This window comes from Lygodium microphyllum, chromosome 7, assembly GCF_053477565.2.
Source record: "Lygodium microphyllum isolate KBCC chromosome 7, Lygodium_microphyllum_v1.1.10, whole genome shotgun sequence".
In the NCBI taxonomy this organism is placed as follows: Eukaryota; Viridiplantae; Streptophyta; class Polypodiopsida; order Schizaeales; family Lygodiaceae; genus Lygodium; species Lygodium microphyllum.
The window spans coordinates 66148099-66165160 of record NC_141141.1 but is presented as its reverse complement, the minus strand read 5'-3'; positions in this window follow the sequence as shown (position 1 = coordinate 66165160).

The window sequence follows — 17062 nt, the reverse complement described above, 5'->3', positions numbered from 1 at the left end:
CTGACAAGTCGGTGACATAAATACACAACGGTCACCCTGGCGTATCACGAGTGGAGCTCGATATCACAACACCCACAATACCTTGGACTTAGCTTCTTGCATTCTCCTAGGGATAGAGAACTCTTTTTAGGGCATACACGAATGAAGACCATGTCTCCTTTTTTGAAGACTCTATCTTGACGTTTCAAATCTGCGTATGCCTTTTGCCTATCCTTGGCCGCTTGTATGTCTTGTCTTATTGACCTTATTTGATCATCCATGTCCTCCAACATTTGTCTTGAAGCTTCAACTCTTAGGGTTGGATCAGAAAAGTTTAGGGGACTTTGACAATGATGACCATACAATGCCTGGAAAGGGGTCATTTGAATGCTCTGCTGGTAAGAAGCATTGTAGGCAAATTCAACCAAAGGTAAGAATTGAATCCACCTCTTCGGCTCTCGACAACAGTATGCCCTAAGCATATCCTTGATGACTTGATTTACTCGCTCTGTTTGGCCATCTGTTTGGGGATGGTAGGCGGTGCTAAAACAGAGTTGAGTCCCAATAGCCTCAAAGATAGCTCTCCAGAAGTGTGATGTGAAGAGAGAATCTCGATCACTAATGATTCTTCTAGGTAACCCATGTAGCTTGAATATCTCCTTGATAAACAACCTTGCAATGTCGGAGGCTTTATAGTTTGTCTTTACTGGAATCAGGTGTGCAACCTTGGTAAGTATGTCAACCACAACCATAATGGAATTGTGTCCTCCTTGGACTTGGGGTAAGCCCACAACAAAATCCATACTGATGAATTCCCATTTCATTTGGGGAATGTCAAGCGGTTGCAGTTTCCCTGGCATCATGACATGTTCGGCCTTGATACGTTGGCAAGACAAACACTCAGTGACATACTTGAGAACGTCACCTTTAAGCCTCTCCCAATGATAGCTCTTTCTAACTGCATTAAGAGTCTTAGCATAGCCAGGATGTCCTGAAAAAGGAGAATCATGAGCTTCGCATAATATCTTCTGCTTAAGTGACTGGCTTGCTGGTATACACATCCTTGTTCTGTAGTAGACAAGTCCATTATCAATGGAAAATTCTTGATACTTAGCTTGCAACTTCTGATTCTGCTCCTTGGTAGATATTTCCTTTATCATTGTTTGGTAGGCCAAATCATGGCATGCTTCCTCTGTAGCTAGTTCAAGTATAGGGTTGTTTGGCATAGATACTTTTGTAGCCAGAGATCTGGCCGTTGATGGATTCTACAAGATTAGGGAATTTAGGAATGCCTTGCGACTGAGTGCATCGGCAACTACATTCTCCTTTCCTTGTCGGTGCTTGATTTCAAAATCATATTCCTCCAATACTTCAATCCACCGACATTGTCTCATGTTGAGCTCGTTCTCGGTAAAAATCCATTTGAGACTCTTATGATCGGTTACTAGAGTAAACTTGTTACCCAACAGGTAGTGTCTCCAAAGCTTTAGAGCATGGATGACAGCTAGTAATTCCAGATCATGCGTGGCATAATTCTTTTCATGACTCTTCAATTTCCTTGAAGAGTATGCTACTGGATGACCTTCCTGCATAAGTACACACCCCAAGGCAAGAATGATAGCATCAGTTACTACCTCGAACTCCTTATTGAGGTCATGAAGTTTTAGAATAGGTGCTGATACCAAACTTTGCTTCAATTTGTCGAAGCTATTTTGTTCGGAAGTTGACCATGTAATGGAAGTCTGCTTCTTTAGTAAGTCTGTAAGAGGTGCTGCAATCAAAGCATAGTTTTTGATGAAGACCCTATACCATCCTGTCAATCCAAGAAAGCTACGTATCTCTTTGACGTATACTGGTATTGGCCATTCAAGCACATCTCTGACCTTGGCTGGATCTAGTGATATTCCTTCTGATGATACTATGAATCCCAGATATTCAATCTGACACTTGAAGAATGCAACTTCTTCATTTTTGCATACAGCTTATGAGACCTCATTGTCTCAAGGACAATATGAAGTTGAGGTTCATGATCTTCTTCCTGTTTAGAATAAACTAAAGTGTCATTGAAGAAGACAAGCATGAAATCATCAAGTTATGGTCTAAAAATATCCTGCATTAATCTATTGAAGGTGGCAGGTGCATTTGTAAGCCCGAATGACATAACGAGGAACTCAAAGTGCCCATATCTTGTATTGAAGGCCGTCTTTGGAATATCTTCTTCCTTGATCCTTATCTGATAGTAACCTGACCTGAGATCAATCTTGGAGAATATCTTTGCACCTTGAAGACGATCAAGAAGCTCATCTATTCTAGGAATAGGATACTTGTTCTTGACTGTTGATTGATTCAACCCTTGATAATCAATACATAGTCGAAGTGTCCCATCTTTCTTTTTCTGGAATAGTACTGGAGCTCCCCACGGTGAGTTGCTAGGCCGGATGTAACCCTGATCCAACAGTTGCTTGAGCTGTTCCTTCAACTCAATTGCTTCTGGTATGGACATTCTATAAGGTCTCTTTGCAATTGGTGCAGCTCCAGGTACTAGCCTAATCTCATGATCTACTTCTCTTGGAGGCGGAAGTTCAATCAATTCCTCAGGGAATACGTCAGCGTATTTCTTTAGCCAAGAAGGTCCTTCATGAGACTCTTGCTTTTGATCTAACTTGTTGAGTTTGATCCGGTAAACGGGTAATCCTTTTCTGACTCCTTTTATGATCCGAGATACTTTGGCCAATTGGATTCTTGGCACTCCTGCCTCACCTTGAGTTGTGACAAATTCCCTTTCAGAGTTTCAAAAGGAAACTTGACCCTTTCCACAATGAATGTGGGCGTCATTAGGCTTAAGCCAATCCATCCCGAGTAGACACTCATGGATACCTAAATTCATGACTCTGAATTTGACTGAGGTTTTCTTTCCTCCCAGAAGGAATTCCACCTTAGCAGTTTGCCTGGTACAAGTTACCTCACGACCCTTTGCCAATTCCACAAGCAGGGTAGGTGCTTCTACTGTGGCTATTCCTAATCTTTTTGCACATGCTAGTGAGATAAAGGAATGTGTACTGCCACAATCAATCAAGGTTTTGAAACCTTTACCTTGATAGTTTGACGGTGTTTGAATCACCGAGAACTGGCGATTCGGCCCTTTCTTGTGTAAAGCGGCATGAACTGTCGCTCTTTCGAATTCAGCTTCTATAGTCGGATCTTCCTCATCTTCTTCTTCGCATCTTTGCCTATTGGCAATGCAGGAAATTCTTCCTCTTCCACGGGTGGCGGCTCCTTCACCGCGGCCTGCACCTTGGAAAGGCGTTTGACGATGTCCCCCGCTGAGCTTGGGACATTGCCTCTTGAAGTGACCAGGTTTGTTGCAGTGGAAACATCGAAGGTTTCGGCCATTACTTTGAGTAGGAACAAAGTTGTTGACGTTATTTGTCCTTGCTTTCTTCCTTTGTCCCTGATTGTGACCTTGAACTCTCTTCACTTGAGGTCTGAATGCTCCTCTGTTCGGGTCACTATAGGACCAAGTTTTGTTACCCCTTGGTCTAGCTTGCACCTCCTGAATTATAGGCGCTGCTCGAATGAGTGCATCCTGAAGATCTGATGGACGCATAGATTCGAGACGGGTATTTACGGGTGGATTTAAGTCCGCACAAAATTTGGACACCTGTTGCGTCATGTCCATCTGTGGTGCATACTTTAAAAGTGAGACGAATTTAGAGTAGTATGCGTCAAGAGTGAGTCCTAGCTATTTTAGCTCGTAGAACTCATTCATTTTCTGCGTACGATATGCAGGTGGTAAATATCTTCCCTGCATGGCTTTCTTCAACTTCTCCCAGGTAACGGACCCCTCTGAAGTCCCTTGATCCCTGCACCATTGCTTCCACCAAAGTCTGGCTTCGCCGGTGAGTTTTAACTTAGCGAGCATGGCCTGATTGGTAGGTGCAGTACCAGCTGCTTCAAAGTAATCCTCCATGGATTCAATCCAAATTTCAGCATCAACCTGGACGAATCTGCCTCTCCCGTCAAACTCGGATGGCTTTATCTGCTTGAGGAGGAACTTCTTCTCCTGGGTCACAACAGTACTTGATGTAGGAGGTGAATTTGGAACCTGTACCTCGGGTTGTGCCTAGATAAAAGTTTTCTTAACGCTATTATATGATAATTGATGATGGCTTATCTTTCATTTTTAGTTCAGCTATCTCATAAATAATGAAGCTACTTAAATTTCTAACAACTCTTATGCACAGCGAGATATTGATAAAAAGAAGTCTTTATTTGTATTTAGATGGGCATAGCCTTATACAACGTTCCGTGTGATGATAATCCAATCATTACATTCAATTTGGGGAGAATAACGTTGTATTGCATTTGTCTACAGGAACTGTGTAATAGTAGGGTTTTGGATCATGGATCTTTAGGAATCGATAGTTCATTGGAAGTTCAGGATACCCTTTCCGTTGGAATCCGTACTTCTCATGGCGGCCCAACACTTTAATCCTGTCGGCTGGGATTACACGGGTTACTTCCTCATATACATATGAGTTCATTTCAACCCTCCGTCCTTGAATATGTAAAGTCGAATTTACGTGAGCTTCCACAAAAATGAACAGCTTCACGACTTTCAAGTCTTCCAACCACTTGATCCTCTTTAGGTTGGTCTGTAGATAAGCAAACCGGTGGGCAGCTATGTAGTAGATTCCTGAAGACCCCGTCCATCTTCGTTCTATGTACTTCTTTTGAAATTCCACCATGGCTCCCTTTTGCAATAACTTGCACCATCCATCGAAAGTAGTTTTAGAAGGCTTCCTCCTTGAAGTAGGGAATTCGGAAGGGGGTGATTCACAATCTTTTGCGGATAAGACCCATTAAAGCCATAGGAGGGGCTTAATGGCCTTGTAAAACTCGCACAAACAAGGAATAAAATAAAATAAAAGTGTGGAATCCCTTACGAGGGTTTTTGAGTGGGAAAGGGAGGTGTTGGAAAGACCCTCAACACTCTCTTTCCTTTTACGAGTGGGGGAAAACAAAAAAACAAAGCCCCAAGGGTATTTTTCATGGGGAAAGGAAAGGGCTAAGGGGGGTCCCTTAGGGGGGATTTGAGATACGGGGGAGGGAAATAAGGCCCTTTAAGGGAGAACTTACAACAAAAAAAAAACTATAGGGGAAAAGCTTTTGACGGGGTGGAAAAAGGGCCCTAGAGGTTTAAAACATGGGGGAAAAAGTAGCTTTAAAGACTATAGGTAAGGCCCTAAGGACCCTTAGGGAAAATTTCGAGGGAGGGGGGTTTCAGGAGCACAAAGGAAGGGGGCTAAAAGAAATTTTAAAACACGGGGGAGGGGGTTTCAAGAGCCACAGGAAGGGGGGGGCTTGAAAGGTTTTAAGACAAGGGGGGGGGGGGGATAGTAAGACCTTTAAGGTCTGAGTTTTTTTTTGGGGGGGGAAAGGGCTTAGGGGGGATAAAACCCGAGGGGGGGGGGGGGGGAACAAAGGGTTTAAAAAAAAAGCAGGGGGGGTGAAAGGGGGCTAAGAAGGTTCTTTAGAAGCTTCCCCCCAGGAAGCTTCTAAAGCTTCCACGTGGGAGGGGGGGGAAGCTTATTAGGCACTACGGCGGCGAGTGGAGGTGGAATGATCCAACGGCGAGGTCTCGGCGTCTTCTGTTCCTCCCTCTATTGTGGTTTCCACATGACACAGCAGCGGCGAGACTCTTTCCACCCTTCTTCCTCTATTCTCACGGCTCCAGTCTACCTCCTCTCCAGCGGCCCCCTTGTTTAAATAGTGGAGGGGAGGGGGATCTTCCCTCCCGGCATGTCATCACGCATGTCCTCTCCTCCATCAAAGCTCCACCAAGGAGCTTAGCTACTCCTTCTGTTTCCCTCCCCCTCCAGCTCGTCAGTCGGTTGGAGGGATAAGGGGGGGAATATTTAAAAAAATTTCATTTATCACATTTTTTTGTAATGCGGAATATTACAAAACCCATCAATAAATCCATATGTATCTCCTCTAGAGGAAACCATAAACTATGCATAATATATAAAAACCCTATCCTAACTTGAAAAATCCATGATTGAATCAACATAGATAGTGTGTGTGAATGCCTTATGAATTGAATGGAAAGTTCCATTAAGGATTTCCACATGTTGCAACTCAATACTTGCTGATGGAATTATATCTACAACAAAGATTTGATTATTAATACCTTATTAAATGAAAAAAAATATTACATAGATTATTTCACTAAAGACTTATAATGTGTTGCTAGGAAACACATTTTTTTGGTGGCAACTCCATATCGTTGGCCATCCAACATGTTGCACTTTGACAAACCACCCTTCAACAATAATTTTAAAGGTAATGATATCTCCCTTCTAGTGATATTTTATATCCTCTAATTTTCTTCTTTTCAACCTAGAGACCTTGTAAGAGGGTATCACGATAATCTAATCATTTATATTAAAGATTTTGTGTGCCTAGTTTTTGTCTACTCCCTAGCTATAGATAATATAAGAGTTTACTAAACAAGAAGGGTGCCTTATGGATGTCATGAAAAGAATGAACTGTTAAAAAGATGAGAGAGAGATAGGGGCAACAGAGTGTAGATAGCTCTTAGAGATGTTCTTCATTATTCATCACAAAAAAAAATGTACATCTAACGTAGGTATTAGTGACTAGTGACTAATTATTGACTAGGTCTAGTTAAGTCAACTAGCAACTTATTAAAGATACACACATGATAGATAGCTACACACACCCATCTGTCATGTTAGTAGATAGTAGGTAGATTGAGCTTTCATATCTCAACACTTCCCCTCAAGCTCAAGTCATTTCCTATATCCCAAGAAGCAATCTAAATTAAGCGAACTTATTTGGTATTGTTTTTTGCCACTTGGTCTTCACTCTTCACATATATGAGGTCTATCCTACCTCCAAGCACCATTTCCCTAATGATATGATAATGTATCACCATGTGGTTTGACTTATCATGATAGACTATATTTCTTGCCAAAAGCACACTCTCCATGTTATCACAACATAGCTTGACTAGTATATCCATACAAATCTCCAAGTCATTCATCAATTTAACCAACTAAGCTGCCTCACATGTACCTAATGATGCACCCCTATATTCTACTTCTTTACTAAAGAGATCCATAACAAGTTGTTTCTTACTACTCCAACTAACCATGCTACTTCCAATACCAAATATGTGTATCCACACTGGTTGATCTCTTGCCATACACATAGCTAGCCCAATCTATATCACTTTAAGCTATAAGCTCAACAGGCTTACCATGCTCATATAACAACCCATAAGACAAGGTACCCTTTGCATTTCTCAAAATCCATCGCATAGGATCTCAGGTTTCCTTGACTACTACATAAACTAGTTGATAAAACCAACTATATAACTCAAGTTTAGTCTAGTGATAGTCAAATAGATCAAACTACCAACTATCTATCTATACATAGTCACATTCTCTATCACATTCCTATATCAACATATAGCTTTACATTCTTCTCTAGTTGTATATCAATGGGTTTGCATTCTAGGATACCATACTTCTCCAACATATTCTGTGCATACTATTTCTATATCATCCATATTCCATGAGATGTATACATAACTTCAATCCCTAACAAAAATTTCAACTCTCCCAAGTCTCCAATTTGAAATTATTTCTACAACATAGCTTTTATGTCATTAATGCCTTGTATGGCATCACATGTGATCACCAAAATCACATATTCTATCTTCATTTTCTTGATAAGTAAACTGTGATCATCTTTGCCTTGCTGAAATCCAAGTGTTTGTAAGTAGGAAATAATCCTAGCATTCCATACCCCTAGGGCTTGCTTTAAGCCATACAAGGCTTTCTTCAATGTGCATACATATGACAAATAGTTGGGATGTACACATAGCCCTTTGGCTGATCCATATAAACCTGTTCCACTAGATCACCATTCAAGAAAGCATTTTTAAACATCCATCTGATAAATATTCTAGCTGTTGGATTCAACAAATACAATAATAGTTCATATAGTTGCCATCTTAGCAACTGGACTACATGTTTCCTCATAATCTAGCACATACTTCAAGGCATATCCTTTCATGATCAATCTGGCTTTGTACCTCTCTAGTGAGACATCAGACTTACATTACCTAATGGACTCACTTGTATCTAATAGGCATTTTTCCCTTGGGCAATTCATCCAAATCCCATGTTCTATTTTTCAACAAAGCCTCATATTCAACATCCATATCCTTGTACCAGTTCTCATTCTTAAAGGCTTTTGTAAAAGATGTAAACTCTTTGTATTTCTAAACTTTTGTCATGTATGCATAATGTTTCATTGAGTAGCCATTGTAGGTAAGCCTATGCATAGGATTTATTTTTCTCTGTGATCTCCACAACAAAGGTAAACTAGATTATGCTCCCTTAGGAGAGGGTATATATATTTGTTCAACTCCAGGTGTAACCATTGCAAGTATACCAGACTCACTATCCAAACTCTCCGAAGAGTCATATCGTAAAGTCAATGGACCTGTAACATCATAATTTTTTTTCTCTTTTTCTTTATCTCTTTCTCTCATTGATGTATCCATGTTGGTGGATGGAGACCCATGGCTTTGTAGCCTCCCTATCCAAGGACTTACACTACCAGATGCATCCTGAGTAGGTCCATTGATAGACATAGTGTCTTGCTGTCTATTTTCACCATACATACATGTGAAGTATCATCATATATTGTAGCCTAATTAGCACCATACCAAGATGCTAACTCATGAAACATGACATCACAACTTAACAATATCACGTGTGTAATCAGAATAATACACTTGTATGCCTTTCTTTCTTGTGAGTATCCAATAAAAACACACTTCAGTACTTTAGGGTCAAGTTTCTTCCATTTATCATTGAGAACATGAACATAAGCAATACTACCAAATACTTTCAAATATTGGATACTAGGCTTGTAGCCATAGAGCTGCTCATAAAGTGTCTTTTCATGTATTCATGTTGTAGGTGTTCTATTCATCACATAGCTAGCTATAAGTACATCTCTTTAACCCAATAAGACAAAGGTATGTTCTTCTCATTCAACATGGCCTTGCCTCCCTCCATAATCACCCTATTATTTTTTTCGCCACTCCATTCTATCAAGAAGTGTAGCTGCAAGTCAAGTCCCTCTTGATCCCATGTGTTGCTAAGTATCTGTTAAACTCCTTTGATACATACTTTTCACCACCATTAGACCACAACCATGAGACATAACAATTAAAAAATTTTCAGCATGAGCTTTAAAATCCATAAAGTAGTCCAACACCTCATCTTTATGCTTTAAAATGTATATCCATGTGTACCTAGTATAATCATCCACAAAGGTCACATAAATAGTATCTAGACCCACTAAGTGATACAATATGCACGGGTTCCTAGACATTTGAGTGCAGAAGTTGTACATGCCTATTGCTATTTCATATATTCTTGGCAAATGGAAAACTACATTATTTCTCAAACTGACATGCTGAGCATAGATGTCCCAAATCAGTATACTTAAAACTTGGTAGCCCTATATCAAGATCCTTATGGTGCTATGTCATACAAAGAATCATCCCCAATGCATACATAGCCATTAGCACTTATTTTCAACTCATCAAACCACTCACCATGTGGTGTCATGTGGTTTAATGTACCAAAATCTAGACCACAAGACATCATCAAACTTTACTTTCTTGCCTTTGTTGCATACATAAGTCATAGCAAATAGTCTCTCATCAGTCTCTAGATATGCATGACTAAAAGATGCATAGTGGCCCTATTGTCTATCCTTCTAATCAACCTACTTTTTGGAGCACTTTTTTGCAATGTTCCATGCTTTCCATAGTAATGGAAATCTTTATCCTTAGCATTTTCATGAGTGGACTGAGTATGGGAAGATCATCTCGCCCTACAGTGACATCTCCCTCTCACACAGGAGTATCCACTAGCTCTACTAGCAAATCCTCCTTGATTCTGCCCATGCTGAGATGCATGTTGTTGGGTTCATCTGCCATGGCTAAAACCTCTACCATGTTGACCACAACCCCTTTGATTAGAGTAGAAAGCTCCCGGGTAGTTCAGTATATGTATGCCCTCTATATCATGTTGTCGGAGGGGTTTCTGTTGAAAGGTTGAATCCATCGAGGATCAAATGTAGAAGGAAGTAGAGATAGGAGATGGAAGAGAGTAGATAGGAGGTAAACACAACAAAGACAAAGCAAAATGAATAGAATCAATATGTATTGATAGAAAATGGAATCCCTTGTCCGGCACTACTTAGAAGCACTCTCCAAGCATTAGTTCTCTTGGAGCTCCTTCGTAGACCAAAAACGTGCATCAAAATAATAGCTCCTTCTCTACTGCTTAGAATCCAAATCTCATGGCTTCATTGGCTTTGAAAGGGGGGTGAAACTCCAGGACACATGGTTAGGGATCTCCCAAATTACTTCTTCTTCTTCTTCCAATTCAAAGTGCAGTTTTCAGCCAGTCAAAGTGATCCCAACGTGTATGATTTTGCTCATCTATCTTTTTTATGAAAAATCCAATAACTAGTTTAAAAAATCCACTTACTTTTTGCATGCCATCCTAATCTAGAAGCTTTTCTAAAATTTTCCATATTTTTACAATAAATAATATAAAAAATAAGCTAAAATTATCCAAAAATCTAGTATTTTTGGACCATTCATGTCACTTACACTAATACGAATGACTCTGATCACAAAGTCGGATGATGATGCATTCTAGAGTTTTTCAAACCGTGTCCGCGTAGTGGCATGGCATCCACCCCCTCTGAATTTTACATCCTTCGATACATGCCAAAATCCTAGTTGTCACTAGATTCTAAGTCATTCTCATCCTTTGCAACCATATCCTTTGCTTTGGCATCTTCCATATCTTTTTGGCTACCCCCTATATCATGGCCACTATTTTCTTCCAATTCTGGCAACTCATAGACAGTAGTTTCCCACCTCTTGAATAATTTGATTCTTTTCCCTGCTACTAAAAGTGTTATGACTGTCCCGTCTAGCTTATTTAATGTATATATATCATTATCAAACATGTGTCTTACCACCATAGGGTCAAACTATCTTTTGGAAACTTTATACATGGCACTATGCTGGTTGTCTAAACTACTATCATAAACCAATACCCAGTCCCCATCTTGTATAGTTCTTGTTCTTAGTCTATGTCTTTTGTGAAACCGTTTCTTGTTCTGTATCCTTATTGCCCTTAATTTTGCAATTTCTTTCTCTATGTCTTCTGACTTTCTTTCCAACTATCTAATGTGCAAGGCCAACAACTCCTCTCTATTCAACTCCTCTTCCCAAGGTAGCACACTCCATGTGATTGTCATCTCTTCTAGCGACATGATAGGCTTTTGACCATATATCAATTTTGCAGGCATACATCCTGTAACAACACTATGAGTTGTTCTGTCAACCCACAAGGCATAAGGAAGCAATAATGGCCACTCTTTTACCTTCTCTCCACATGCTTTTGCCAATGTCTTTACAATAGGTGGATGACCTCTTTCACTTTTTCCAGTTCCTTCAGGATTATAGACTAAACTTAAAGCAATCTTTATCCCCAACCGTGCAAAGGAATCATGAGCCTCATCTGCATCTAGCTCACCCCTATCTACTGTAATTTGTCCCACACAATGATACCAACAAAAGATCTCTTCTAAGAGAAAAGTACACACGACACTTGTTGTCTTAGTATGTAGAGCTCTCCCTTCCACTTGATTACTCAATTCTTCATGGGCAAGCACAAGATATCTCATTTTCCAAAGACTTGTAGGCATCGTGACTAAATCCACCACCCACTTAAAATGAGAAGACAATGGATATGTGGACTGCAATCCATCCCGATGTCTCATAGATGAATACATTTGACATGTCGTGCATGTTTCCACAAAGTGAGAAACATCCTTATACATACCCTGCCACCAATATCTTTATTTAATCTTTGCAAAAGTACCCCAAACACCTCTATGGACAGCCCACAAGCTTTCATGAAATTCTTGCATAATAGTTACTTGTGAAGCTCTATCACCCAAAACTTGCAATGGCATACTGTGTTTCTTTCTAGCTTGTTTCCACAAGTATCCATCTTTTAAGAAAAACCCATAGGTTTTTCTCTTGATCTTCTCAAATTCCTCATCAGACCATTCATCTCTCTTTGTTAATGTATTGAGGTATTGACCAATTCTGAGCCACTCTCAAATTCCTCATCAGACCATTCATCTCTCTTTGTTAATGTATTGAGGTATTGACCAATTCTGAGCCACTCTCCTACATATTTGTCTTTCAAAAACACTCAAGCTTCTATTAATGTTGTAGCAACACCTTGCATTGCTAAATTCACTCTTACAAGATCATTTTCAGCTGCAAGAAAGTCATATTCTTCCTCCTCATCCATCATTCCATCTTCATTCTCATAGCATGTTGCTCGAGATAACATATGTGGCACACTAGGTTATCTCTTCTTGTAATATGCTGAAACTCATGGTTCAAAGATTTAATGAATGCAATCCACTAGAGCATATTAATGTCCAGAGTAGCACAACTAGTAAGCATACCCAATACCAGCAAACAATTGATCTCAATGACTACAAGAGCTCCCATAGAATACTCCTTATCGCATTTAAGGACTATCACAATTCCCCATGATTCTCTTTTTACCTGTGGATACCTTCTCTGTCGTTCAGTCAATACTTTTGCACCAAAGCATATTGCATATCTTTTCCCTTTCTCATCATCTTGCCCAATTGCCCATCCAATCCTGATTGGGCTTGTATCAACAATAATAATGAAAGATTTTCCATGTGAATAGTCAGCTTTTCTCAATATAGAAGCACATTTTAAGAGCTGCTTCAATTTCTTCATTTCTTTCTGATGCTTCCTTTCCTAATGACATCTCTGACCTTTCCTAAAAAGCTGATATAGATCATCGGATACATGTGCAAAGTGAGGAATCCATATCAAATAGAACACACATGCACCGAAGAATCTACGCACCTCTAATACATTCATGCATACATCTTGCATTCTATCAATCCTGTCTATTTTTGCTGGTGATCATCTTCACCCATAGGGCCCACACTGCATATGCCCAACAATCAAAATGTCTTCAACTCCAAAGACAGACTTTTGTCCAGAAAGAGTTAAATGCACCTCTTCTAGATGCATCAAAATCCTCTAACAATGAACAATATGGTTTGTAACAAACTATCTGCATCCATGAGCACAGTAAATGTTACTATAGGAGAGACAACATTTGGATCCACACAACCTATTGAGTTGGCTGAAATGCAAATGCCTTTCCATGTCTAGGCAACATCTGCATAAAACAGTCTCTCTCAGTAGGCAAAAGAAACCCTTATGCACCAACTTTCAATTCTTGTAAATTTTCAGATGTAAACTGATGACCTATATCTTTAGGATCCCGTAAACTTGGCTGCCTCGGTATAAGAGAAAGGCCCTATAGACATGCACTGTACACACGAGAAAGAGGCCGCGTTTATAAGCACGTGTATCAGCGCGTCTATTCATGCTAATATATAGAATACGTCTATATATCCGCGCTTATAAACGTGCCTATAGATGCGAAAATAAACGCACATATTTTTCACTTCTCATAAAGTCCCTGAATATGACCAAACCTCTTAACAGCTAGTATTTGTTTGAATACATTACCAACTTTACTTCTTTCTGAGTATTACAAATATACATCCAATCATTCAAAGCTAATTATATATGTATGATTTCATGCCCTATATACATCCAATCATGCCCTATACAAATGTGATTGGATAGGGCATGATTGGATGTATATACGACATAATTACACCTAGATCATAAGGACATGATATACATGTATAGGATCATAAGGACATGATATACATGTATATACAACATGATATACATGTATAGGGCATACATTTATATCATCCAATCATTCAAAGCTAATTATATATGTGTGATTTCATGCCCTATATACATCCAATCATGCCCTATATAAATGTGATTGGATAGGGCATGATTGGATGTATATACGGCATAATTACACCTGGATCATAAGGACATGATATACACGTATAGGATCATAAGGACATGACATACATGTATATACGACATGATATACATGTATAGGGCATACATGTATAGGACATGATATACGTTACCAACTTTACTTCTTTCTCAGTATTATAAATATACATCCAATCATTCAAAGCTAATTATATATATGTGATTTCATGCTCTATATACATCCAATCATGCTCTATACAAATGTGATTGGATAGGGCATGATGATTGGATGTATATACGACATAATTATCAGAGAAGTGATTGATATATGCACATGTTGCATCTATTGTGCACTTAACCTAGCCATGGCTAAAACTTATAGATCAAAGGTTGACTTGTGCATTTGCAATATATATATATATATATATATATATATATATATATATATATATATATATAGAGAGAGAGAGAGAGAGAGAGAGAGTGAGAGTGAGAAAGAACTGATCAATACATTCACATGTCTCATTTGTTGTGCACTTAACCTAGCCATGCATAAACTTATAGATCAAAGCTTCATCAGTGATTCAAGGGAGTACCCTCACTTTTTAGGGTAGTCCCTTGATTCTCATTATTCTTCAGGAATATACATCACAATCAATACAATCAAAGCAAAAGCAAGACATGCATGCCAATTCATAGCACGAGTACATTGATGTAAATCAGTTGGCTTGTGCATGTGCAAGCTATTCCAATCATGTCAAGGTGCACTTATAGCTCACATATAATTTTAGATAAGGTGGACCACATGTAGCCAATGTGCACATGTCCTCTTTTCATCATCTTTAGCTAGTGTGTCCACTTGTTGGTGACTAAAATAGATCACTGTAAGGATACTTTGCAATACCAACAAGCCAACTACAAATCTCTTATCTATGAAATGTATAAGTAAATTAACTTGGTTAATTTGATGAGGTGAAGTTTTCCTTCCATGGATAGTGTGGTTGGCTATCTACTTCAAGGTTATGAGAACTTGCACAAGTCAATGGAGCATCCCAAAAATGACGATACTCTAATTACTATATCAAGTCACTTCATGTACATATCTTTGATTGATTGATGGATAATATGCCTTTCTCTATCTCTTTCATATACACCTTCATTTCATTATCTCTCTCTAGCTAAAAACCATTCGTGCTTTATCCACCTATTGATACTTGCATGCAATTGCAAGTGGGATGGTCTAGTAACTCACCACATATGTGCCAATTGACTTGCCAATGTGTTATCTCTTATCCTCAAGCTTTGTTATATATGTCACCACATAGGTCAATTGATTTGCTACTATACCATCTCTTATCTCAAGATTTTCTATATATTTCACCAGTATTCTCAATCAAAAACATCATATCAAGAAGATTGGCCAACCCGACAAAAATGAAATTGTACGAATAGCAATGTAGATCAAGATCTTAGCTTAAATCAATGACACCTTTTTGCACAATATAAACTGTTAGAGTTTAACTACAATATATAATGCCTGCAAATAAGAAAGAGACTTGATTTGTTGGACCACTATGTACATACAATCTATATATGTCATATTCCTTAAATGCATGCATTGATACTTACAACATGGAGGCAAACATTTCGATATTAAAAGACTAGGAAAGTCATGTCATGTTGATCCAAAAACAACCAAAAGCTAGCACCTAATTAGTTTAATTGTTCCTGCACGTCTGTCAACGCGTGTAATAGGTATTATCTGCGCATATACACGCACAATTACATGCGCTTACAGACACACTACGCAAATATTAAAAAAATTTAAAAAAAGTTAAAGCTTTCTTTTTAAACCTGTGCTTTCCTGCATTTTTTGCGCGTTTTCTGCAGTTCCAGCTCGACATCACTACTCATATCTATCTATCACTTCATGAAGACAATGAGGCAAGGAAATAAGAGTAAAAAGAGGATAGGAGGAAAGAAGAGCCAAACAGTAAAGAACAAGAGCCAAACAACAAGGAAGAGAAGAAGATTCAAGCAACTTACCAAGGGAAGGGAGAAGGAGGACAAGGAGCTTGCAACCTAGGCACCACCCATCCGAACAAGCAAAGAAGGTGAGTTTTTCTTCTCTCTCTCAATCTTGTTTGCTTTCTCTATCTATTTCTCTCTCTCTCTCTCTCTCTTTACATGATATATTCTATCATCCATGGAGGTTTTTTTGTACGTTTTTTAACCAAGTTTGAAAAGAAATGGTCCAACTGTGCGCATCTGTCAGCGCGTCCAGATGATAGTGTAGACGTAGGTATAGACGCGAAAATAGACGCACTAACAGATGCATATAGAGACGCAGATATAGACGCAGCATGTAATATGTTTTATCTGCACACGGTAATATGATTTTCCTTGTGTAGATGTGGAATCCTGGATCCTCTAGCACTGATTGTGAGTTGGAACGCATGAACAACACCTTAGCGGAGTTTTCTAGAGGTGTTAGTAGCTTTTTTGGAGGTTTTCCAAACAAGGAGCAATTCATGGGGGAGATAACCAATTATCTTGGTCGCCCTCCCACTACAGAGGAGGTTTTCAGTGTGATGTCTAGGACATCTATCACATATTTGCCTAGCAGTGCCGCACAAACACCAAACCTTGGCACACCTCTACTAACAGGTACTCCACGCACTATGCATACACATAGATCAACTGATGCACAGGGATCAGCTGAGGTACATGGATCGGCCGAAGCACGTGCATCTACAGAAGCACGTGCATCGAGTGAGGTAGAGGGTAGTGCCCATCGAGGGAGGAGGCAGAGTCGTGCCCGTCGAGGGAGAGGGAGGAGGGAGTGCGCGTCGAGGGAGGTCTCACCTTATGATGCGCGCCAAGGAGTCACTACGGAGTAAAGAGCAGGGGCGCCCTAGATATGGCCAACCACCCAATTGCCACCGCAGGGAGTGGAAAGAGGCCAAGAAGAGAGCAGCGGAGAAAATGACAAGTCGCTAGCATGCAGAGGTGTGA